Source organism: Ascaphus truei, chromosome 17 (assembly GCF_040206685.1).
Source record: "Ascaphus truei isolate aAscTru1 chromosome 17, aAscTru1.hap1, whole genome shotgun sequence".
In the NCBI taxonomy this organism is placed as follows: Eukaryota; Metazoa; Chordata; class Amphibia; order Anura; family Ascaphidae; genus Ascaphus; species Ascaphus truei.
Genome location: NC_134499.1, coordinates 11,576,535 through 11,601,391, shown reverse-complemented (window position 1 = coordinate 11,601,391; position 24,857 = coordinate 11,576,535). Strand labels below are relative to the sequence as shown.

Genomic DNA, 24,857 nt, shown 5'->3' with positions numbered 1-24,857 from the left:
AAGGGTGAGAGAGAGAGAGCAGAGTAGGGTGAGACAGAGAGCAGAGAAGGGTGAGAGAAGAGAAGGGTGAGAGAGGGTGAGAGAGAGAGAGAAGAGTGAGAGAGAAGAGAAGGGTGAGAGAGAGAGAGAGAGAGAGAGAAGGGTGAGAGAGAGAGAACAGAAGGGTGAGAGAGAGAGAAGAGTGAGAGAGAGAGAAGAGAAGGGTGTGTGAGAGAGAGAGAGAGAGAGAGAGAGAGAGAGAGAGAGAGAGAGAGAGAGAGAGAGAGAAGAGAGAAGGGTGAGAGAGAGAGAAGAGAAGGGTGAGAGAGAGAGGAGAAGGGTGAGAGAGAGAGGAGAAGTGTGAGAGAGAGAGAGAAGGGTGAGAGAGAGAGAAGGGGTGAGAGAGACAGAGAGAGAGAAGAGGGGGAGAGAGAGAAGAGGGGGAAGAGAGAGAGAGAAGGGTGAGAGAGAGAAGAGAAGGGTGAGAGAGAGAGAAGGGTGTGTGTGTGAGAGAGAAAGAGAGAGAGAAGAAGGGTGAGAGAGAGAGAGAGAGAGAGAAGGGTGAGAGAGAGAAGGGTGAGAGAGAGAAGAGAAGGGTGAGAGAGAGAAGAGAAGGGAGAGAGAGAAGAGGGGGAGAGAGAGAAGAGGGGGAAGAGAGAGAGAGAAGGGTGAGAGAGAGAGAAGAGAAGAGTGAGAGAGAGAGAAGAGAAGGGTGTGAGAGAGAGAGAGAGAGAGGTGGAGAGAGAGAAGAGAAGGGTGAGAGAGAGAGAAGAGAAGGGTGAGAGAGAGAGGAGAAGGGTGAGAGAGAGAGGAGAAGTGTGAGAGAGAGAGAGAAGGGTGAGAGGAGAGAGAAGGGTGAGAGAGACAGAGAGAGAGAAGAGGGGGAGAGAGAAGAGGGGGAAGAGAGAGAGAGAAGGGTGAGAGAGAGAAGAGAAGGGTGAGAGAGAGAGAAGGGTGTGTGTGTGTGAGAGAGAGAGAGAGAAGAAGGGTGAGAGAGAGAGAGAGAGAGAAGGGTGAGAGAGAGAGAAGGGGTGAGAGAGAGAGAAGAGAAGGGTGAGAGAGACAGAGAGAGAGAAGAGGGGGAGAGAGAGAAGAGGGGGAAGAGAGAGAGAGAAGGGTGAGAGAGAGAGAAGAGAAGGGTGAGAGAGAGAGAGAAGGGTGTGTGAGAGAGAGAGAGAGAAGAAGGTGAGAGAGAGAGAGAGAGAAGAGAGAAGGGTGAGAGAGAGAGAAGGGTGAGAGAGAGAGAGAAGGGTGAGAGAGAGAGAGAGAGAGAGAATGGTGAGAGAGATAGAGAGAGAAGGGTGAGAGAGAGAGAAGGAAGGGTGAGAGTGAGAGAGAGAGAGGAGAAGGGTGAGAGAGAGATACAGAAGACAAGGGTGAGAGAGAGAGAGAAGAGAAGGGCGAGAGAGAGAGAAGAGAAGGGCGAGAGAGAGAGAGAGAGAGAGAGAGAGAAGAGAAGGGTGAGAGAGAGAGAAGAGAAGGGTGAGAGAGAGAGGAGAAGGGTGAGAGAGAGAGGAAGTGTGAGAGAGAGAGAGAAGGGTGAGAGAGAGAGAGAAGGGTGAGAGAGACAGAGAGAGAGAAGAGGGGGAGAGAGAGAAGAGGGGGAAGAGAGAGAGAGAAGGGTGAGAGAGAGAAGAGAAGGGTGAGAGAGAGAAGAGAAGGGTGAGAGAGAGAGAAGGGTGTGTGTGTGAGAGAGAAAGAGAGAGAGAAGAAGGGTGAGAGAGAGAGAGAGAAGAGAGAAGGGTGAGAGAGAGAGAAGGGTGAGAGAGAGAAGAGAAGGGAGAGAGAGAGAAGAGGGGGAGAGAGAGAAGAGGGGGAAGAGAGAGAGAGAAGGGTGAGAGAGAGAGAAGAGAAGAGTGAGAGAGAGAGAAGAGAAGGGTGTGAGAGAGAGAGAGAGAGAGAGGTGGAGAGAGAGAAGAGAAGGGTGAGAGAGAGAGAAGAGAAGGGTGAGAGAGAGAGGAGAAGGGTGAGAGAGAGAGGAGAAGTGTGAGAGAGAGAGAGAAGGGTGAGAGAGAGAGAGAAGGGTGAGAGAGACAGAGAGAGAGAAGAGGGGGAGAGAGAAGAGGGGGAAGAGAGAGAGAGAAGGGTGAGAGAGAGAAGAGAAGGGTGAGAGAGAGAGAAGGGTGTGTGTGTGTGAGAGAGAGAGAGAGAGAGAAGAAGGGTGAGAGAGAGAGAGAGAGAGAGAGAAGGTGAGAGAGAGAGAAGGGTGAGAGAGAGAGAAGAGAAGGGTGAGAGAGACAGAGAGAGAGAAGAGGGGGAGAGAGAGAAGAGGGGGAAGAGAGAGAGAGAAGGGTGAGAGAGAGAGAAGAGAAGGGTGAGAGAGAGAGAGAAGGGTGTGTGAGAGAGAGAGAGAGAGAAGAAGGGTGAGAGAGAGAGAGAGAGAGAGAGAGAGAAGAGAGAAGGGTGAGAGAGAGAGAAGGGTGAGAGAGAGAAGAGAAGGGTGAGAGAGAGAGAGAAGAGAAGGGTGAGAGAGAGAGAGAAGAGAATGGTGAGAGAGATAGAGAAGAGAAGGGTGAGAGAGAGAGAAGAGAAGGGTGAGAGAGAGATACAGAAGACAAGGGTGAGAGAGAGAGAGAAGAGAAGGGCGAGAGAGAGAGAAGAGAAGGGCGAGAGAGAGAGAGAAGAGAAGGGCAAGAGAGAAGAGAAGAGAATGGCGAGAGAGAAGAGAAGGGTGAGAGAGAGAGAGAGAGAAGAGAAGGGTGAGAGAGAGAGAGAGAGAGAAGAAGGGTGAGAGAGAGAGAGAGAGAGAGAGAGAGAGAAGAGAGAAGGGTGAGAGAGAGAGAAGGGTGAGAGAGAATAGAAGGGTGAGAGAGAGAAGAGAAGGGTGAGAAAGAGAGAGAAGAGAATGGTGAGAGAGAGAGAGAGAGAGAGAAGAGAAGGGTGAGAGAGAGAGAAGAGAAGGGTGAGAGAGAGAGAGGAGAAGGGTGAGAGAGAGAGAGAGAGAGAGAGATACAGAAGACAAGGGTGAGAGAGAGAGAGAAGAGAAGGGCGAGAGAGAGAGAAGAGAAGGACGAGAGAGAGAGAGAGAGAGAAGAGAAGGGCAAGAGAGAAGAGAAGAGAATGGCGAGAGAGAAGAGAAGGGTGAGAGAGAGAGAGAAGAGAAGGGTGAGAGAGAGAGAAGAGAAGTGTGAGAGAGAGAGAGAGAGAAGAGAAGGGTGAGAGAGAGAGAGAGAGAGAAGTGTGTGAGAGAGAGAGAGGAGAAGGGTGAGAGAGAGAGAGAGAGAGAGAGAGGAGAAAGGTGAGAGAGGAGAAGGGTGAAAGAGAGAGAGAGAGAGAGAGAGAGAGAGAGAGAGAGGAGAAGGGTTAGAGAGAGAGAGAGGAGAAGGGTTAGAGAGAGAGAGAGGAGAAGGGTTAGAGAGAGAGAGAAGAGAAGGGTGAGAGAGAGAGAGAGGGAGAGAGAGAGAGAAGAGAAGGGTGAGAGAGAGAGAAGAGAAGGGTGAGAGAGAGAGAAGAGAAGGGTGTGAGAGAGAGAAGAGAAGGGTGAGAGAGAGAGAAGAGAAGGGTGAGAGAGAGAGAAAAGAAGGGTGAGAGAGAGAGAAGAGAAGGGTGAGAGAGAGAAGGGTGAGTGAGAGAGAGAAGGGTGAGAGAGAGAGAGAGAGAAGGGTGTGAGAGAGAGAGAAGGGTGTGAGAGAGAGAGAGAGAGAGAGAGAGAAGCGTGAGAGAGAGAGAAGCGTGAGAGAGAGAGAAGGGTGAGAGAGAGAGAGAAGGGTGAGAGAGAGAGAGAGAAGGGTGAGAAAGAGAGAGGAGAAGGGTGAGAGAAGGGGGAGAGGGGGGAGGGGGGGAGAGAGGGAGGGAGAGAGGGGGGGAGAGAGGGGGGGAGAGAAGAAAGAGAAGAAAGGGGGGGAGAAAGAAGAAAGAGGGGGGGAGAGAGAGAAGAAAGAGGGGGAGAGAGAGAAGAAAGAGGGGGAGAGAGAGAAGAAAGAGGGGGAGAGAGAAGAAAGAGGGGGAGAGAGAAGAAAGAGGGGGAGAGAGAGAAGAAAGAGGGGGAGAGAGAGAAGAAAGAGGGGGAGAGAGAGAAGAAAGAGGGGGAGAGAGAGAAGAAAGAGGGGGAGAGAGAGAAGAAAGAGGGGGAGGGAGAGTCTGGGAGTTGTCCCTGGACTTGGCAGTGTTCAGGAAGGAGACATGAAGGCAGAGGGTGCTAAGAATCCACCGAAAGTTAAACAAAAGCTGTGATTCAAACCTCAATCTGCCTACCTCCACCTGCCGGACTCTCCAGTGAAGCCGCCCTGCAAGAACTGGAAGGGGAACTTGAAAAGATTAAATGGAACTGTGTTGGCCTTCATGAAGTAAGAATAAAAGATGAAGGCCTCATTGAGCTCAAAAGTATGTACAGGTATGTATGTCTTTATTTATATAGCGCCATTAGTTTACATAGCGCGTCACAGCAGTAATACACGTCACATAATCATATAAATAACAAATAATACAAATAACAGATAATGGGAAGAAGTGCTTCCGACATAAAAGTAACATTTAGGAAGAAGAGACCCTGCTCTGAAGAGCTTACAATCTAAGTGGACACCTATTGTATTACTGAGGTAGAGAACATGGAAGAGTCAGTGGAGAAGGCTTCATCATTACCAAGAGATGGAGAAACAACACAGCGGAGTATGAAAGCTCATCAGAAAGAGCAGCCAGAGGCGTCATTCAGGTGATAAAGAGATACAGGCTTTGGTTAGTCCAAGTGTCTGCCTCAACATGAAGTCACACGGACAATGAAGTGGAGACGTCTACCATGAAATCAACCAGCACAACTGAGAAATGGTCACCTCAAGATTATTATGGGAGATTTCAATGCAAAGATTGGTGCCCAGCAGAAAGTCGAAGAAACAGTTGGCAAGTATGGTTACGGTACCAGGAACGAAGCGAGACCGGTTGGTAGAACTACATCATGAATTCATTCTTCAAGAAGACTCCAAATAAAAAAAATTAAAAAAAAGAAATTGACATGGAGTGAACCCAATGGAATAAAGAATAAAATTGACTATGTCCTAGAAAAGGGGTGCACAAACTTCTCCCTCTGCGCCCCCCTGCCTGCTCACACACCCCCACCCCCCTTACTTTGTCTCCGGCATCAAATGACACTGCTGGGTCATTTGATGCCGCGTTGTCTGAAGCCGGAGACAAGGTAAAGGGAACTTACAGAGGCCTCGCACGGTCCCCCAGCATTTTATTTAAATGCTTTTGGGGAAGAGCAAGGGGCCTCTGTAAGCACTGCACCTCCTCAGAAAATCTCACGCACCCGCCCCCCAGTTTGTGCCCCCCTGTCCTAGATAACAAGAAACGAAGATTGAAGATGGCACCGTCCTTCATCGTGTTGCACAATGCGTGATCACCAATTGTTGCAAACGTCGTCTGAATGTGAAAATGAAAAGAATAATGATTAAAAAGAAGACAAAAACAAAATCAAAGAACCTCAGGAATGATAATTTCCACCCGGAGCTGAGAAATTGCGTCAGCTCGCGCGGAATAACAAATAATTATGAAGAACATATGAAGATTGTAGTTGAAAGCGCGAGAAGAAACCGGAACCGCCAACAATAAAAAGGATAAGGATACTGCGAGAGATTGCTGCGTGCGCGCGCGACACACATACTCTCGCTGTTTGGCATACGAGTTCTCCTACTGGGTGCGCGCCTGCAGGCGAAGTAGTGAGATGACGCGGGGGGCGTTTTCAAAAGACAAGTTGTTTTGTCTTTTGGCGCAGCGGCCACGGTTCAGCAAATGATGGCGAAGCAGCCGCGTGACGTGTCAGCCGCACACCCACCGCCACGCCACCCCCCCAATCGCCTTAACTTTGCTTTCCAGGAGAGTGCACAGAACACTTGGACTACAGCCGCACGGCAAGCGCTCGCACTCTCGCAAGCAAGCGTGTGGTGTGAGCTCGGCCTAAGAAAATATCAGGTGAGACAAAGCTGCTACTGAGGAAAGAACAAGAAATGAAGTCATCCGAAGAGGCAGCAACGAGGACTGAACATGCAGAGCTGTGCAAAGGCTGTTCCCAGGTGTATAACTGAAGGTATAAGAAGATAGAATCGAACGTAACAAAAGAAGGAGGAGGAAGAAAAAGAGGAAGAGGAAGAAAAAGAGGAAGAGGAAGAAAAAGAAGAGGAGGAAGAAAAAGAGGAAGAGGAAGAAAAAGAGGAAGAGGAAGAAAAAGAAGAGGAGGAAGAAAAAGAGGAAGAGGAAGAAAAAGAGGAAGAGGAAGAAAAAGAACATGAGGAAGAAAAAGAAAAAAGACTTCTAATTGGGAAGAAGCAAATAAAAAAAAGGCTGTGCACTTATCATAAGGAGAGTGGAGGATTTCTCCATGAAATGGTACCAGGACACAGATAACACGGGGCGTGAGCCGGCCGAGGACAGGTGAGGAGAAGCCACCAATGTAATTCCACCTTCCCCGGGAGCCTTCCCATTCTTCGTGGATTTTATTGCCTTCTGGAAGGAAGAACTGGCAAAGGCGATAAACTCCACGAAGGATGGGAAGGCTCCCGGGGAAGGTGGAATTCCAACGGAAATCTCGGACGCGGCTGGAGAAGGAGTAGATACTGTGGAGAAGGTTTCTGAGAATGCCACATGAACCATTAGATTACATGAATACGAGCAAGAGAAGGATCGGTATGGCGGTGCCGCCGGGAGACGCCATGTCAGTAAAAGTGCCCCCGTGCACCTCCAATATGACATGATTTGGTTAAATTCTATATATTTTTTCTTCTCCAAAGTATTTGTCATTTAGTTGAATATTTTGGCCAAAACATGTTAAGCCTGCAAAGGTAAACCCTTCTTCCAGCCGCCTGCTACAGTACCCGTGTTATACTGTTATACTGTGTCCTTTGTATGTCCACCACTACCCGGGGAAGAGAGGAAACAAGACGATGATATAGTCCAGGGGGGCTCAACCCCAGTCCTCAAGAACCCCCCCCCCCCCGCCCCCACAACAGATCTGGTTTCCAGGATATCCCTGCTTCAGCAAAGGTGGCTCAGAGGCTCAGCCTTTGACTGAGCCACCTGTGCTGAAGCTGGGATATCCTGAAAAGCTGACCTGATGGGGGAGGGGGCTTGAGCACTGCTGATATAGTCAATAACACGGGGTGCATGTATGTGGTGCGTATGGGGTTAAAATGTAGACACGCTATGTGTGAGGTACAGCGCTTTTAAAACTGGTTTAAAGACAAAAAACAGACGTGCCCCTAAACAATTCAGTGAAAACATCTGCAAGAAACGTATACATACATATGTGTATATACATACGTGTATACACACACACACACACACCCCACGCTTATTGTGTAGTAAAGGTCATCACCACATATCTCCTGGGGAGACGGAATCTCTCAATGACTGGGGTGGGATAGGAAGGAGTGGGTGAGCTTAAAAACAGAGAGGAGGGGGCCACGGAGAGGAGGGGGCCACGGAGAGGACTAACAATTGATATCATAGGACAAGCTTTCGAGCGTGATCCTCTCTTGCTCGGGTCAGCGATACTGATTTACACAGGATCCTGTGGCTAAAACAGAGGTTAGAAAAGCAGAAAAAAACAGATGTAACTCACGTTTTTTTGTAACATATGTGTGTGTGTAGACACACACACACACACACACACACACACATACACATACACACACACACACACACACACCTATATAAGTGTGACTGTATTAGTGTGCTGTTTTCCGGCCGGCGTGGCTGCATGCGGTGAGGTTAGAGACAGGCTGAGAGTCCTAATGAGATTTCTTAGAAATCCAGGAGTGGGCATTTCTCTTCCTGTGCCAACGCGGACACGCGGGCCGGCATTAACCCCGTCACTGCCAGGGAGCCTGCCATGCACTGCATGTGCACTTAACCCCGAACTGTCTCAAACTATCCCTAAGAAACATATGTATTGTGTGTTGTAGCCTCATCCTTTCACACACGCGACTGGCGGTAGATCGCTTTGTACAGTGCCGGTCGGGTGCAAACGTCTGGAACTCACATTCAATCGGTGTTTCAGTGCGCCGATCACCACGAACGCACTTCAGCATCACCGCCACGTGTACAGGATCGCTAGCGGTGTACGTAGTTACATATATTATCTCTATATAGGTAAATAGCAGTAGATAGCCGTGTACATAGATAGCCATCTATCTACAGATCTATCACCTATCTACATAACATAGACGTACATGGCTATGTACGTAGATAGTCACGTACGTAGATAGCCACGTACGTACACAGCCACGTAAGTAGATAAATAGCTACATACGTAGATAGTCACGTATGTAGATACATAGCCACGTATGTAGATACATAGTCACGTATGTAGATACATAGCCACGTACATAGATTGTCACGTATGTAGGTACATAGTCACGTATGTAGATACATAGCCACGTACATAGATAGTCACGTAGATACATAGCCACGTCCATAGATACATAGCCACGTACGTAGATAGTCACGTACGTAGATACATAGCCACGTACGTAGATACATAGCCACGTACGTAGATACATAGCCACGTACGTAGATAGTCACGTACGTAGATACATAGCCACGTACGTAGATAGTCACGTACGTAGATACATAGCCACGTACGTAGATAGTCACGTATGTAGATACATAGCCATGTACGTAGATAATCACGTATGTAGATACATAGCCGCGTACGTACATAGCCACATAAGTAGATAAATAGCTACATACGTAGATAGTCACATATGTAGATACATAGCCACGTATGTAGTTACATAGCCACGTACATAGTCACGTATGTAGATACATAGCCACGTACGTAGATACAATGCCACGTACATAGTCACGTATGTAGATACATAGCCACGTACATAGATTGTCACGTACGTAGATATATAGCCACGTATGTAGATACATAGCCACGTACTGTCACGTATGTAGATACATAGTCACAAATGTAGATACATAGCCACGTACATAGATAGTCACGTAGATACATAGCCACGTACATAGATACATAGCCATGTACGTAGATAGTCACGTACGTAGATACATAGCCACGTACGTAGATACATAGCCATGTACGTAGTCATGTACGTAGATACATAGCCACGTACGTAGATAGTCATGTATGTAGATACATAGCCACGTACGTAGATAGTCATGTATGTAGATACATAGCCACGTACGTAGATAGTCACGTATGTAGATACATAGCCATGTACGTAGATAGTCACGTATGTAGATACATAGCCACGTATGTAGATAGATACATAGCTACGTATGTAGATACATAGCCACGTACATAGATAGTCACGTATGTAGGTACATAGCCACGTACAGTCACGTATGTAGATACATAGTCACAAATGTAGATACATAGCCACGTACATAGATAGTCACGTAGATACATAGCCACGTACGTACATAGTCACGTACGTAGATACATAGCCACGTACGTAGTCACGTACGTAGATACATAGCCACGTACGTAGTGACGTATGTAGATACATAGCCGCGTACGTAGATAGTCACGTATGTAGATACATAGCCACGTACGTAGATAGTCACGTATGTAGATACACAGCAGGTACGTGTAATAAAATATTGTGTATTAACACAGAATAAACCAACGGTTTATAACGGGACCTTCATCAGGGGCCGGGCGAATCCCAGGGAACGTCCGAATCCCAGAGAACGGGCGAATCCCAGGGGCCGGCAAATCCCAGGGAACGGCCGAATCCCAGAGAACGGGCGAATCCCAGGGGCCGGCAAATCCCAGGGAACGGCCGAATCCCAGAGAACGGCCGAATCCCAGAGAACGGCCGAATCCCAGAGAACGGCCGAATCCCAGAGAACGGCCGAATCCCAGAGAACGGCCGAATCCCAGGGGCCGGCAAATCCCAGGGGCCGGCAAATCCCAGGGGCCGGCAAATCCCAGGGGCCGGCAAATCCCAGGGCCAGTCAAATCCCAGGGGCCGGCAAATCCCAGGGCCAGGCAAATCCCAGGGGCCGGCAAATCCCAGGGCCAGGCAAATCCCAGGGGCCGGCAAATCCCAGGGCCAGGCAAATCCCAGGGGCCGGCAAATCCCAGGGCCAGGCAAATCCCAGGGGCCGGCAAATCCCAGGGGCCGGCAAATCCCAGGGCCAGGCAAATCCCAGGGGCCGGCAAATCCCAGGGCCAGGCAAATCCCAGGGGCCGGACGAATCCCAAGGGCCGGCGAATCCCAGGGGTCACAGAGCGGTATTGTACCGCCAGCCCCGCAGAGCGGTATAAAACCGCCGGCACCGCAGAGCGCTATCGTACCACTGGGCCCCCCGGCACCGCAGAGCGGTAGCGTACCACCAGACTGCGCGGCACCCCAAAGCGGTATCCTACCGCCGGACCCCCCGACACCGCAGAGCGGTATCGCACCGCCGGACCCCCCGGCACCACATAGCGGTATCATATTGCCGGATCCCCCGGCACCGCAGAGCTGGGGAGAATCTAAAACAAAACACTCCATTTAAGCTTAAATAAAAATCCTATTTATTACCATCCGAAGGGGAGAGGGAATCGTACCCCCAACCTGTCCCAACACAGGGGCAGGCAACTCCCGCCTCAAGGGTCACGCTTTAAAGGTATCCCTGCTTCAGCACAGGTGGCTCGAAGACTGCGCCACCTGTGCAGAAGCAGGGATATCCCGAATACGGACTTGCTGGTGACCCGTGAGGGCTGGTGTTGCCGCCCCTGGTTAACGTCAGGTGGAAATGTGAGAGATTAATTTGGAGTAATACATTTCCCAACCAAAAAGCAGCGCCCCCCCTCCCCCCCGCCCCAGAGCTGAGCCGCGGTAAATGCAGTTCCCCGATATACTTACCGCTAAACGTACCGCGTTCCTGTCCCCTTCAGGGGACACAAAATGGCGCTTTAGATCTCCCGCATCACATGCGGCAACATTAAACCTTGACGCCATCCGCCGCGGCCTCCTATTGGCCCGCGTGGATTTAAATACCAGGAAGTACTGACGCTACTGTAACCGGTATCTCAGTCGTGGATTGAGCCGCCTGTGCTGAAGCAGGGATATCCTTAAAGCCTGACCTGGTGGTGGCGCTTGAAGACTGGAGCTGGTCTCCGCTGTATATGAGAGGAAGCCACGGATGGAACAAGGCCCGAGGTCTTACAGCAGGCGGCCAACGGGTTCTTACCGGTGTTTGCATGGTCACTCCGAGCCCTGCCCCACTGCCATGTTGTGTCCGGCGAGCACATATTCTGCCCGGTGCGGAGAAACCAGGGGGGATGGTGTGGGGACACCGAGGGCCGCCGACCGGGGGGGAGAGCAAGGACAAGTGTCCCGGGCCTGGTGGCGGTGGGGGGCCCGGCCCGGCCAGAGGCTGTGTCCAGTTGTCGGAACCACCACAGTTCACCCCAGCTGCTGCGGGCCTACCTATCTCTCCCGTCCGCGCTGGGACTCCCTCAACTTCCAAGTGAGCCCTGCGTCCGGCTGGGGGACGGTATTGCATTGTGGGAAGGGGGGTATTGCATTGTGGGAAGGGGGGTATTGCATTGTGTGATGGAGGGGTATTGCATTGTGGGAAGGGGGTATTGCATTGTGGGAAGGGGGTATTGCATTGTGGGAAGGGGGTATTGCATTGTGGGAAGGGGGTATTGCATTGTGTGAAGGGGGTATTGCATTGTGTGAAGGAGGGGTATTGCATTGTGTGAAGGAGGGGTATTGCATTGTGGGAAGGGGGTATTGCATTGTGGGAAGGAGGGGTATTGCATTGTGGGAAGGAGGGGTATTGCATTGTGTGAAGGAGGGGTATTGCATTGTGGGAAGGAGGGGTATTGCATTGTGTGAAGGAGGGGTATTGCATTGTGGGAAGGAGGGGTATTGCATTGTGTGAAGGAGGGGTATTGCATTGTGGGAAGGGGGTATTGCATTGTGTGAAGGAGGGGTATTGCATTGTTTGTGTGAAAGGGGGGGTATTGAATTTTGGGTGGTTGAATTGTGGTTGGAGAATTGTGAGGGGGGAGGAAACTGTGTGTGAGGCCAGGAGAGGAGGGGGAAGGAGTGTGAGAGGGTAATATAAATATATGGGGGGGTGGGGGGGGGGGAGAATAGAGTAGGTGGCATGCAAAAAGGCATGAAAGGGGGAGGCTCACAAGACCCAGACAAAGGGGGGGACCTGGTCAAAACTCCGGTCCGGGGCCCCAGGAAATCTGTCGGCGGCCCCGGGGGCACCGGACGTGGCAGGAGCACAGAGGGGCACATCGAGTAACAATAAAGCTAAAAAATACAATAATTAGCAGTGGGACTGCAGCTTTAAATGTAACGATTTGTAACGTAATGAAGTTACTCATCTGTGCCCGGTGGAAAATATCTATCACTGTAACATGCGCACAAGCCTATGAGATACCTAATGTGTAACTGTTTGGTTAAATAATTAAAGCAAAGCAATGGGAAAAACAAAGATAGATGGTACCTTCCAATAGTTAGGCTGGCATATTAGGGAAAGATTGCATATTAGGGAAAGATTGCATATTAGGGAAAGATTGCATATTAGGGTGAGAGTTAGGTTGGCATATTAGGGTAAGATTGCATATTAGGGTGAGAGTTAGGTTGGCATATTAGGGTAAGATTGCATATTAGGGTGAGAGTTAGGTTGGCATATTAGGGTAAGATTGCATATTAGGGTGAGAGTTAGGTTGGCATATTAGGGTAAGATTGCATATTAGGGTGAGAGTTGGGTTGGCATATTAGGGTAAGATTGCATATTAGGGTGAGAGTTAGGTTGGCATATTAGGGAAAGATTGCATATTAGGGTGAGAGTTAGGCTGGCATATTAGGGTAAGATTGCATATTAGGGTGAGAGTTAGGGTGGCATATTAGGGTAAGGGTTAGGCTGGCATATTAGGGTGAGAGTTAGGGTGGCATATTAGGGTAAGGGTTAGGCTGGCATATTAGGGTAATATTGCATATTAGGGTAAGATTTAGGCTTGCATATTAGGGTAATATTGCATATTAGGTTAAGGGTTAGGCTGGCATATTAGTGTAAAATTGCATATTAGGGTGAGTTAGGCTGGCATATTAGGGTAATATTGCATATTAGGGTGAGATTTAGGGTGGCATATTAGTGTAAAATTGCATATTAGGGTGAGTTAGGCTGGCATATTAGGGTAATATTGCATATTAGGGTGAGATTTAGGCTGGCATATTAGTGTAAAATTGCATATTAGAGTGAGTTAGGCTGGCATATTAGGGTAACATTGCATATTAGGGTGACAGTTGGGCTGCCATATTAGTGTAAAATTGCATATTAGGGTAATATTGCATATTAGGGCGAGTTATGCTGGCATATTAGGGTAAGAGTTAGGCTGGTATATTAGTGTAAAATTGCATATTAGGGTGAGTTAGGCTGGCATATTAGGGTAAGAGTTAGGCTGGCATATTAGGGTAAGAGTTAGGCTGGCATATTAGTGTAAAATTGCATATTAGGGTGAGTTAGGCTGGCATATTAGGGTAAGATTGCATGTTAGGGTGAGTTAGGCTGGCATATTAGGGTAAGAGTTAGGCTGGCATATTAGTGTAAAATTGCATATTAGGGTGAGTTAGGCTGGCATATATGGGTAATATTGCATATTAGGGTGAGATTTAGGGTGGTATATTAGGGTAAGGGTTAGGCTGGCATATTAGGGTAAGAGTTAGGCTGGCATATTAGTGTAAAATTGCATATGAGGGTGAGTTAGGCTGGCATATATGGGTAATATTGCATATTAGGGTGAGATTTAGGGTGGTATATTAGGGTAAGGGTTAGGCTGGCATATTAGGGTAATATTGCATATTAGGTTAAGGGTTAGGCTGGCATATTAGGGTAATATTGCATATTAGGGTAAGGGTTAGGCTGGCATATTAGGGTAATATTGCATATTAGGGTAAGAGTTAGGCTGGCATATTAGTGTAAAATTGCATATTAGGGTGAGTTAGGCTGGCATATTAGGGTAATATTGCATATTAGGGTGAGATTTAGGCTTGCATATTAGTGTAAAATTGCGTATTAGAGTGAGTTAGGCTGGCATATTAGTGTAAAATTGCATATTAGGGTAATATTGCATATTAGGGCGAGTTATGCTGGCATATTAGGGTAAGAGTTAGGCTGGCATATTAGGGTAAGAGTTAGGCTGGCATATTAGTGTAAAATTGCATATTAGGGTGAGAGTTAGGTTGGCATATTAGGGTAAGATTGCATATTAGGGTGAGAGTTAGGTTGGCATATTAGGGTAAAATTGCATATTAGGGTGAGAGTTAGGTTGGCATATTAGGGTAAAATTGCATATTAGGGTGAGAGTTAGGTTGGCATATTAGGGTGAGAGTTAGGTTGGCATATTAGGGTAAGATTGCATATTAGGGTGAGAGTTAGGTTGGCATATTAGGGTAAAATTGCATATTAGGGTGAGAGTTAGGTTGGCATATTAGGGTAAAATTGCATATTAGGGTGAGAGTTAGGTTGGCATATTAGGGTAAGATTGCATATTAGGGTGAGAGTTAGGTTGGCATATTAGGGTAAGATTGCATATTAGGGTGAGAGTTAGGTTGGCATATTAGTGTAAGATTGCATATTAGGGTGAGAGTTAGGTTGGCATATTAGGGTGAGAGTTAGGTTGGCATATTAGGGTAAGATTGCATATTAGGGTGAGAGTTAGGTTGGCATATTAGTGTAAGATTGCATATTAGGGTGAGAGTTAGGTTGGCATATTAGGGTAAGATTGCATATTAGGGTGAGAGTTAGGTTGGCATATTAGTGTAAGATTGCATATTAGGGTGAGAGTTAGGTTGGCATATTAGGGTAAGATTGCATATTAGGGTGAGAGTTAGGTTGGCATATTAGGGTAAGATTGCATATTAGGGTGAGAGTTAGGTTGGCATATTAGTGTAAGATTGCATATTAGGGTGAGAGTTAGGTTGGCATATTAGGGTAAGATTGCATATTAGGGTGAGAGTTAGGTTGGCATATTAGTGTAAGATTGCATATTAGGGTGAGAGTTAGGTTGGCATATTAGTGTAAGATTGCATATTAGGGTGAGAGTTAGGTTGGCATATTAGGGTAAGATTGCATATTAGGGTGAGAGTTAGGTTGGCATATTAGTGTAAGATTGCATATTAGGGTGAGAGTTAGGTTGGCATATTAGGGTAAGATTGCATATTAGGGTGAGAGTTAGGTTGGCATATTAGTGTAAGATTGCATTGCTAATGTCACCATGTAAGGCTGCGTCCATAGAAGGACAGGCAGCGCTGAGCCGTGCGGACGCTCCGCGCTGAGCCCCGGCATCCTCAATGAGGATGTCTTGAGAGGGGGCTCACGCGAGCGTCCGCAGGCGTGCTGAGGAGTTGGATTTTTCAGCCGGCAGCTAAGCTGTTTTTCAGCGCGCTGTCAGCTGAAAACATCCAATCAGCGCGGAGCAGCGTCAACGTCACGGCGCCGTGACGTCGGTGCGTCGTGGGCTATTGGCCCAGCCTCCCCCCGCCTCCTGATCGTGCCCGCTGGCTCCCAGCGTCAGCGCGGTTCAGCACTGCTCCCCCCTCTATGGAAGCAGCCTAAGGCTGCGCTTATAGGGCCGGCGACGTGGCAAAACAAATGCATTGCCGCCGTCGCGTGCGCTTATAGTAAGCGCGACGAGACGGAGCGACGGATTGGTCGCGATCGCTGGAAGTCATCTCTATTTGATTTTCTAGCAACCGTAGCCTGACGTCGCCGGCACTATAAGCGTAGCCTAATTTAGCTGTGTTTGTTTCTTGCACGAGCTTTGGAGGTTCCTCTGCATTCACAACGAGGCTATTTCTTCACAAATAACAAATGCACGGAAATGCTTTATATTGATTGCTACGTCCTATGGAGACCTGTGACCGCCTGAACGCATTTAATGACATAATAGGTGCATTTACTTTTAGTCAGTGTCAATCTAAAAAGCCTTAATCTTTCCTTTAACTCTTGAGGGGATAACTTCCCTCGGTCTCATCAGCAGTCAAAGTGAATGCAGAGGTAGTTGGTACTTTCTGCGCAGGCGGCGCCGTCACTTCCGTCACACATTTCCGTCTCCATGAAAGAGTTTTGTCCTATGAAAATTTACTAGGTGCCAGCAAAGAATTTCACTTCACAAACTTGCGTCCTTTTTGAAAAAGGTCGCACCTGCCAGGTATCCCCTCGCAAGGCATTATAGTATTAAACCACAAGATTTCCTTAGGAGGAAGAGTTACAGGTTATTAAGAATCTCAAAGCCTCCAAGGCTCCCGGCCCCGATGGGTTCCCCAACTTTTATTATAAGAAAATTGCGGGTATCCTGGCCCCTTACTTGCAGCAGATGTGCAATGATGTGCTAGAGGGCGGCTAACCCCTCCCCAATCAATAAAAATTAACTTGCTCCCTAGGTTGCTATATCTCTTCCAAACCCTCCCAATCCCTTTAAGACTGAAGGATTTGAATGACCTTCAATTTCACATTATCAAATCTATATGGAATAAGAAGAGGCCTAGGATTAGTAAATGTATCCCGACCATCCCCACTCAGGCGGGCGACCTGCTGCTCCCCTGCCTCCAATCATACTATAGAGCAGCCCAATTAGCGCAGATGATCCTCTGGCATTCCCCTCGGGGCGTTAGGAGATGGGTGGATCTTGAGGCAGAGCTGGTGCACCCAATAGAATTAAATAAGCTAATATGGTTACCTTCTGTAACCCGCTCTCAAACCAAAGTTATCCTACCCAAGATTTCCCACTCTCTTGGGTTCTGGGCGGAGGTCCACCTGAGATACAACCTAACCTCACCAAAATCTATTATGAGTCCACTATGGGGCAGCCTCGAGTGTCTCCTGGGTCTCTCAGATATAGCTTCTTCCCAGAAGAATCCATGACATTCTCATTGATAAACCGATTCTCTTTGAAAATATTCTGGATCCAGGGTCATGTCTGGAGGTATGAATGAACCCAGCTAACTTCAACTCAGCCCTCTTTCCAAAACACAACAAGTCATGTATATTTCTTCACTTTATTTAGGGAAAGCGGCAATAGAGACAGGCACTTGTGGATGAGATGTTTGCGATGGAATAATGTCTCTCTGTGGGTGCTTGGTAGTAAGGGCAGGTGAAAAGGATGAGGCCCTGCCAGTAGAGCAATTACAGAAGGTATTCACTCAGCCAGTGTAGAAGGTGGAAAAGGAAGTGCCAGTGTATTCTGGGTAGCAAGATTGCCTGGGGACAGACCATCTGTCAGCAAGGCAGAGGGGGAGAAGGCAGACTAGCCCATTCTGATAGAAAGGCTGAGGTTGCTGTAGCAACTCACAGCCTTAATGCAGGGACAGGGATCGCAACACTGTATCTAACACACAGGCACTGTGTGTGTACTGAGCGAAATACATGCAGCTGGAATGAGAACGTGACAAGCAGAAGCTGCAAAGGAAAGGGGGGGGGGGTGAAACAGAGTTGTGGTTCTTGATCCATGACAGAAAAATTACATCTAGAAAGGGGAATCCCGAACAGTTAGGGAATACAGTAGATCCCGATCTCCTCCCCTCACAAATTTTGAATCCCCATGCTGGGGCACTCAGGCCAAAAAAATTGGTCTCAAACTATACACTCACCTACTAGATCTCCCAGTTAACAACAATGGGAAACTTAAATATATGGCCCAGTGGGAGTCGGACCTGGATGCAGAGGACTGGGAGGAGATATAGGAGGCTCTTTCGAAATGCTCCATCTGCTCCACAATAAAAGAGAATTCCTATAAAGTTCTCATGAGATGGTACCTAACACCCATGGGGATCTCCATGTTTGTCCCTGGCTACCCCCCTACTTGCCCCAGGGACTACAGTGGAAATGGCTCATTTCTACATATGTGGTGGTCCTGGCCAAAAATAAAAGATCTCTGGACAAAGATTAAAGACTGGCTCCAAAGAATTTTACAAATCACAGTCCCACTAGATCCCTGGTTATTTCTATTAAATAGATCCCTCTCAGACATGTCCAGAGCCAAAAATAAACTTATCACAAATATAGCCATTGCCACGAGAATGGAGATAGCAGCCCTCTGGAAGCAGAAAGAACTTCCGTCACTTCCCAAAAAAAGTCTGGTATCTCTGTGACATGGAAAAACGTCTGATCCGTGACCATTATTCTCTAACAACATTTCAGAAGGTTTGGGGACCATGGTTTTCCTACACAGCCATCCCAGGTCTTAACCAACTATCCCCACTCATCTGAACGCTCCCGACCCCCATTCTAGTCATCCCAAGGTTTCCGCCACGGGTTTATATCATGTTTATATCATGTTTTCAATGTTGTAAATGCTGTTGAAAATGAGTACAAAAAATGAGTACAAAAAAAATGCATATTAGGGTTAGGGTACAGGTTTGGTGAGCAGTGAGTACCCCACTGTCTTTTAAACAAGGTTGAACAAGTCTCTAATTTATCCTCCGCCTTTAAAATAAGGAGTCAATCAGCTCCATGCGGCATATTAAACATGTCACAGTCCTTGGTTCACTTTAGTCCTAAAGAGGAACCCACTTTCAGGATAGGCCGTTTTTTTGGGAGGGGGGACTGCATCTTTAAATGAATACATATCTGTAAGACCCTGAAGTAAATAAATAATTTCTGAAAAATATATATATTTTCCGTAAAAAATATATAATATACAAAAACTGAATGTTGAAATTAATGGGGTAGCAGATATGCCAACTCTCACTGATTAGAACGCTCACTGGTTTTCAGCGTCTCACGGATAAATAGGTCTTTTTACATGAAAATTTCATATTTTCTTTGTGGTAATCCCAAATCTCAGTGATCTCACTCTTTGCTAAATCTCTGGAGCAGTCAAGATCACAACACATTCTTTAATATTTTTATATCCCGTGTAGATATTAAGAGACACGGAATAGCCCCACTTTTTATTTACCTAAACTGGAGTACCTTTTTTTAAAATTTATTTATTCATAAATGTACAATTCAATTTTTCTTGAATAATTGGGTTTATTTCAAAGAAAAACTCCTCTCCCTTTCTGTTATTGGAGCATAAATGTTGTACAAACCTTTGAAAAATGAAATATTTTGAACAAAATGATAAATTTGTTGATATCAGGGTCTGATAGCACTCATTTTTAAAGACGTGCCAATCACGGTCCGTTATGTGTCCAGTATTGAACCGGACTGTTCTGTATTTGGACACTCTTGGGTGGAGGTGGTGTGTGTGTATATTATTTTTTTTTTTAGATTAAAAAAAAAATGTGTGTGTGTGTGTATATATTATATATAAATAAAAATAAATAAAAGCATTTCGTTAGCCACAGAACGGTATCATCTATTTATTTTTTGATTATATATATATATATATATATATATATATATATATATATATATATATATATATATATATATATATATATATATATAGATATAATTTTGTGGGGGAGTGAGAGGGGGGGTATTGAACCTAAATATCTGCATACACAAACTACAGATGTGAGTTGGGACAGGCTCTCCTTTTCCCAGATGTGGGACTCCCATCCAGCTGCCTCTGCTGCAGGCACAGCCAGCACGCTGGGTGCAGGGAAGTTAAACGTTCTGGGAAGTCCAAACAATGCACAGATTTTTTTTTCCACATTCCTAGAGAGTTAATTTAAACCAGCCTCTTCCCCCTCCCAATCCCACAGCACAACACACACAGGGATTACAACAAAAAAAAAGACTCACCCATCTACTTCAAACAAAGGGTCCTGCAGAAGATGCAGTGCTGATCCCACATCTGTTGGATCCCACAAAAAAAATGACCAGGTGATACTACAAGGGTGGTCTGTTGGATCCCACAAAAAGTGACCAGATGATCCTACAAGGGTGGTCTGTTGGATCCCACACAGATGACCAGATAGGGTGATTTTGAGGACCTTACAAAAAGGTGATGTGCAGTGATCCGCCAGTTGATCTGTTTGACTCTTGAAATTAGATCTGCAGGTCACACAGGTGTGACAAAAGGTGATCCTAGGAACTTCAATAGGTGGATCCACTTAATCCTTTAAAAAAAAAAAACAGGAAAAAAAAGGTGACCTGTGGATCTTACAAAGCTGGTCCCACTGGGGGATCTTGATTGGGAAACGAATGCATAACAGATCATCATCCCCTATTTAAATCTGTGTGTGAGATGTGCAATGAAAGGGCTCCTTCATTGCCCCAGCAGGCACTGGCCAGGGAGAGAAGGGCTGCAGTTTGCATGTGATCTGCAGGCAGGGGAAAAGTTTGGATCCCTGGATCCCCTTGACAAGCTGCAGGGGGGAGGTGTCTGCAGAAGGTCCCCCCATGCACAGCCCAGCAGCAGATCCCCCCCTGCTGTCCCGGGACCCTCCTGCATGCTCAGCACAGGGACGTGTCTGAGTTATTGGAGGTGAGGAGGGGGGGGAGCCCCCAAATCTTGGTTACAGAATAGATGCTCTGAGCAAGCAGGGTGAAGGCCACGCCCACAGAGACTCGGCACGGTGCCGGATAGGCTAGCGGCCGCAGTGGACGGGAGATGATTGGTTGTAGAGGGTTGGCCTCTCCGTGGTTGGGGTCACGCCCACTTTTTTTGGCTCTGATTGACGGGAGAGAAGGGACTGAAAGAGAGGGGGAGAGGGAGAGGAGGAAGGGGGGAGACGAGGAAGGGGGGGAGAGGAGGGAGAGGGGAGAGGAGGAAGGGGGGGAGAGGAGGAAGGGGGGGAGAGGAGGAAGGGGGGGAGAGGAGGAAGGGGGGGAGAGGAGAGGAGGAGGGGGGAGAGGAGAGGAGGAGGGGGGGGAGAGGAGAGGAGGAGGGGGGGAGAGGAGGAGGGGGGGGAGGAGAGGAGGAGGGGGGGGGAGGAGAGGAGGAGGGGGGGGGAGGAGAGGAGGAGGGGGGGGAGGAGAGGAGGAGGGGGGGGAGGAGAGGAGGAGGGGAGGGGGGGGAGGAGAGGAGGAGGGGAGGGGGGGGGAGGAGAGGAGGAGGGGGGGGGGGAGGAGAGGAGGAGGGGGGGGGGAGGAGAGGAGGAGGGGGGGGGGAGGAGAGGAGGAGGGGGGGGGGGGAGGAGAGGAGGAGGGGGGGGGAGGAGAGGAGGAGGGGGGGGGAGGAGAGGAGGAGGGGGGGGGGAGGAGAGGAGGAGGGGGGGGGGAGGAGAGGAGGAGGGGGGGGAGGAGAGGAGGAGGGGGGGGAGGGGGAGGAGAGGAGGAGGGGGGGAGGGGGAGGAGGGGGGAGAGGAGGAGGGGGGGGGGAGGAGAGGAGGAGGGGGGGGAGAGGAGAGGAGGAGGGGGGGGGAGAGGAGAGGAGGAGGGGGGGAGAGGAGAGGAGGAGGGGGGGGAGAGGAGAGGAGGAGGGGGGGGAGAGGAGGAGGGGAGGGGAGAGGAGGAGGGGGGGGAGAGGAGAGGAGGAGGGGGGGGAGAGGAGGAGGGGGGGGAGAGGAGAGGAGGAGGGGGGGGGGAGAGGAGAGGAGGAGGGGGGGGGAGAGGAGAGGAGGAGGGGGGGGAGAGGAGAGGAGGAGGGGGGAGAGGAGGAGGGGGGGAGAGGAGAGGAGGAGAGGGGGGGAGAGGAGAGGAGGAGGGGGGGTTAGAGGAGAGGGGGGGGAGAGGAGAGGAGGAGGGGGGGAGAGGAGAGGAGGAGGGGGGGAGAGGAGGAGGGGGGAGAGGAGAGGAGAGGAGGAGGGGGAAGAGGAGGAAGGGGGGGAGAGGAGGAAGGGGGGGAGAGGAGGGAGAGGGGAGAGGAGGAAGGGGGGGAGAGGAGGAAGGGGGGGAGAGGAGAGGAGGAGGGGGGAAGAGCAGAGGAGGAGGGGGGGGAGAGGAGAGGAGGAGGGGGGGGGAGAGGAGAGGAGGAGGGGGGGGGAGAGGAGAGGAGGAGGGGGGGGAGAGGAGAGGAGGAGGGGGGGAGAGGAGAGGAGGAGGGGGGGGAGAGGAGAGGAGGAGGGGGGGAGAGGAGGAGGGGGGAGAGGAGGGGGGAGAGGAGGAGGGGGAGGAGAGGAGGAGGGGGGGGGGAGGAGAGGAGGAGGGGGGGGGAGAGGAGAGGAGGAGGGGAGAGGAGAGGAGGAGGGGGGGGAGAGGAGAGGAGGAGGGAGAGGAGAGGAGGAGGGGGGGAGAGGAGGAGGGGGGGGGAGAGGAGAGGAGGAGGGGGGGGAGAGGAGAGGAGGAGGGGGGAGAGGAGAGGAGGAGGGGGGAGAGGAGAGGAGAGGAGGAGGGGGGGAGAGGAGAGGAGGAGGGGGGAGGGGGGGGGAGAGGAGAGGAGGAGGAGGGGGGAGAGGAGGGGGGGGAGGGGGGGAGAGAGGAGAGGAGGAGGAGGGGGGGAGAGGGGGGGAGAGGAGGGGGGGGAGAGGAGGAGGGGGGGGGAGAGAAGGAGGAGAGGAGGAGGGGGGGAGAGGAGGAGGGGGGGGAGGAGGAGGGGGGGGAGAGGAGGAGGGGGGGGGAGGAGGTGGGGAGGGGGGGGAGATGAGGGGGGGGAGATGAGGAGGGGGGGAGAGGAGGAGGGGGGGGGAGAGGAGGAGGGGGGGAGAGGAGGAGGGAGTGGAGGAGGGGGGGAGAGGAGGAGGGGTGGGGAGGGGGGGGGGAGGGAGGTGGGGGGGAGGAGGAGGTGGGGGGGGAGAGGAGGAGGTGGGGGGAGGAGGAGGGGGGGAGAGGAGGAGGGGGGGGGAGAGGAGGAGGGGGGGTGAGGAGGGGGGGGAGAGGAGGAGGGGGGAGAGGAGGAGGAGGGGGGGAGAGGAGGAGGAGGGGGGAGAGGAGGAGGGGGGGGGAGAGGAGGGGGGGGGGAGAGGAGGAGGAGGGGGGGTGAGGAGGAGGGGGGGTGAGGAGGAGGGAGTGGAGGAGGGGGGGGAGAGGAGATGGGGGGAGAGGAGGAGGAGGGGGGGAGAGGTGGGGAGGGGGAGAGGAGGAGGGGGGGGAGAGGAGGGGGGGGGGAGAGGTGGAGGGGGGGAGAGGAGGAGGGAGGGAGGAGGGGGGGAGAGGAGGAGGGAGTGGTGGAGGGAGAGGAGGAGGGGGGGGGAGAGGAGGAGGGGGGGGTGGAGGGGGGGGGAGAGGAGGGAGGGGGAGAGGAGGAGGGGGGGGAGAGGTGGAGGGGGGGGGGAGAGGAGGAGGGGGGAGAGGAGGGGTGTGGTGGAGGGGGGGGGGTGGTGGGGGGGGAGAGGAGGAGGGAGAGGAGGGGGGGGGGTGAGGTGGAGGGGGGGAGGGGGGGGGGGAGAGGAGGGGGGGGAGGTGGGGGGGGAGAGGAGGGGGGGGAGTGGAGGTGGGGGGGAGGAGGGGGGGGGTGGGGTGGGGGGGGGGTGGTGGGGGGGGGGGGGTGGAGGGGGGGGGTGAGGTGGAGGGGGGGGAGGGGGGGGAGAGTGTGGAGGGGGGGGTGAGGAGGTGGGGGGGAGGAGGTGGGGGGGGGGAGGTGGTGGGGGGTGTGGGAGGAGGGGGGGGGTGTGGAGGGGGGGGAGTTGTGGGGGGGAGGTGGAGGGGGGGTGTGGAGGTGTGGGGTGGAGTGGGGGGGAGTGGTGGGGGGTGGGGGAGGGGGGAGAGGAGGAGGTGGGGGGTGAGGAGGAGGAGGGGGGGTGTGGAGAGGAGGGGGGGGAGTGGTGAGGTGGAGGGGGGAGGTGGGGGGGGTGGAGGTGGGGGTGGAGGGGGGGGAGGGGGTGGGGGGAGTGGAGGTGGAGGGGGGGAGGAGGAGGGGGGGGTGTGGTGGAGGGGGGGTGTGAGGGGGGGGAGGTGGTGGGGGGGAGGAGGAGTGGGGGGAGGAGGAGTGGGGGGGGGTGAGGAGGAGGGGGGGGGGGTGGGGGGGGGGGGAGTGGAGGGGGGGAGGTGGAGGTGGGGGGGGTGGTGGGGGGTGGGTGGGGGGGGGTGGTGGTGGGGGGGGGGTGTGGAGTGGTGGTGGGGGGGTGTGGTGGTGGGGGGGTGTGGTGGGGGGGTGGAGGGGGGGAGGGGAGTGGAGGTGGGGGGGGTGTGGTGGTGGGGTGGGGGGAGTGGAGGGGGGGGGGTGTGGTGGTGGGGGGGAGGGAGGAGGGGGGGGGGAGAGGAGGAGGGGGGGGAGGTGGAGGGGGGGGGAGAGGTGGAGGGGGGGGGAGGTGGGGGGGGGGAGAGGAGGTGGGGGGGGGAGTGGGGGGGGGAGGAGGGGGGGGGGGAGGAGGAGGGGGGGGAGGAGGAGGTGGGGAGGAGGGGGGGGGTGAGGAGGGGGGGGGGGGAGGAGGGGGGGTGAGTGGAGGAGGGGGGAGAGGAGGTGGGGGGAGAGTGGGAGGGGGGTGAGGGGGGGGGTGTGGAGGTGGGGGGGGGGGGAGGTGGGGGGGGTGGGAGGTGGTGGGGGGGGGGAGGAGGGGGGGGTGAGGAGGGGGGAGTGGGGAGGTGGGGGGTGTGTGGAGGTGGGGGGAGAGGAGGAGGGGGGAGGAGGGGGGGGAGAGGAGGGGGGAGAGGAGGGGGGGAGAGGAGGAGGGGGGGGAGGGAGAGGGGGGGAGGAGGGGGAGAGGGGGGGGAGGGGAGAGGGGGGGAGAGGAGGGGGAGAGGTGGGGGGAGAGGAGGAGGGGGAGGGGGGAGGGAGAGGGGGGAGAGGAGGGGGTGAGGAGAGGGGGGAGAGGAGGGGGGAGAGGGGGGAGAGGAGGGGGGGAGGAGAGGGGGGGAGAGGGAAGAGGTGGGGAGAGGAGGGGGAGAGGGGGAGGGAGGGGGGGGGAAGGGAGGAGAGGGGGAGGGGAGGGTGGGTGTGGGGGGGAGGAGGGGGGAGGGGGGAGGAGAGGGGGGAGAGGGGGAGAGGAAGGGAGAGGGGGGAAGGGGGAGGGGGGAAGGGGGAGGGGGAGAGGGGGAAGGAGGGGGGAGGGAGAGAGAGGGGGGTGGGGGAGAGGGGGGGGAGGGGGTGGGGGAGGGGGAGAGAGGGGGGATGGAGGGGGGGGAGGGGGAGAGAGGAGAGGGGGAGAGGAGAGGGGGGAGAGGGAAGAGGGGGGAGGGAGGGGGGAGAGGGGGAG

The 24,857-nt window shown here is 52.2% G+C and overlaps 1 protein-coding gene across 2 annotated transcripts in view; it reads right to left on the bottom strand.

Annotated features, from left to right (window-relative positions):
- LOC142467940 (suppressor of cytokine signaling 1-like) overlaps window positions 1–20,343 on the bottom strand; it is a 42,036-nt gene extending 21,693 nt beyond the window's left edge. For both annotated transcript variants that reach the window (XR_012788523.1, XM_075573945.1), the window contains exon 1: window positions 19,645–20,343. The gene's annotated coding sequence lies outside the window, so the exon portion shown is untranslated. The remainder of the gene's footprint in view (window positions 1–19,644) is intronic.
- Between the last annotated feature and the right edge of the window lie 4,514 nt (window positions 20,344–24,857).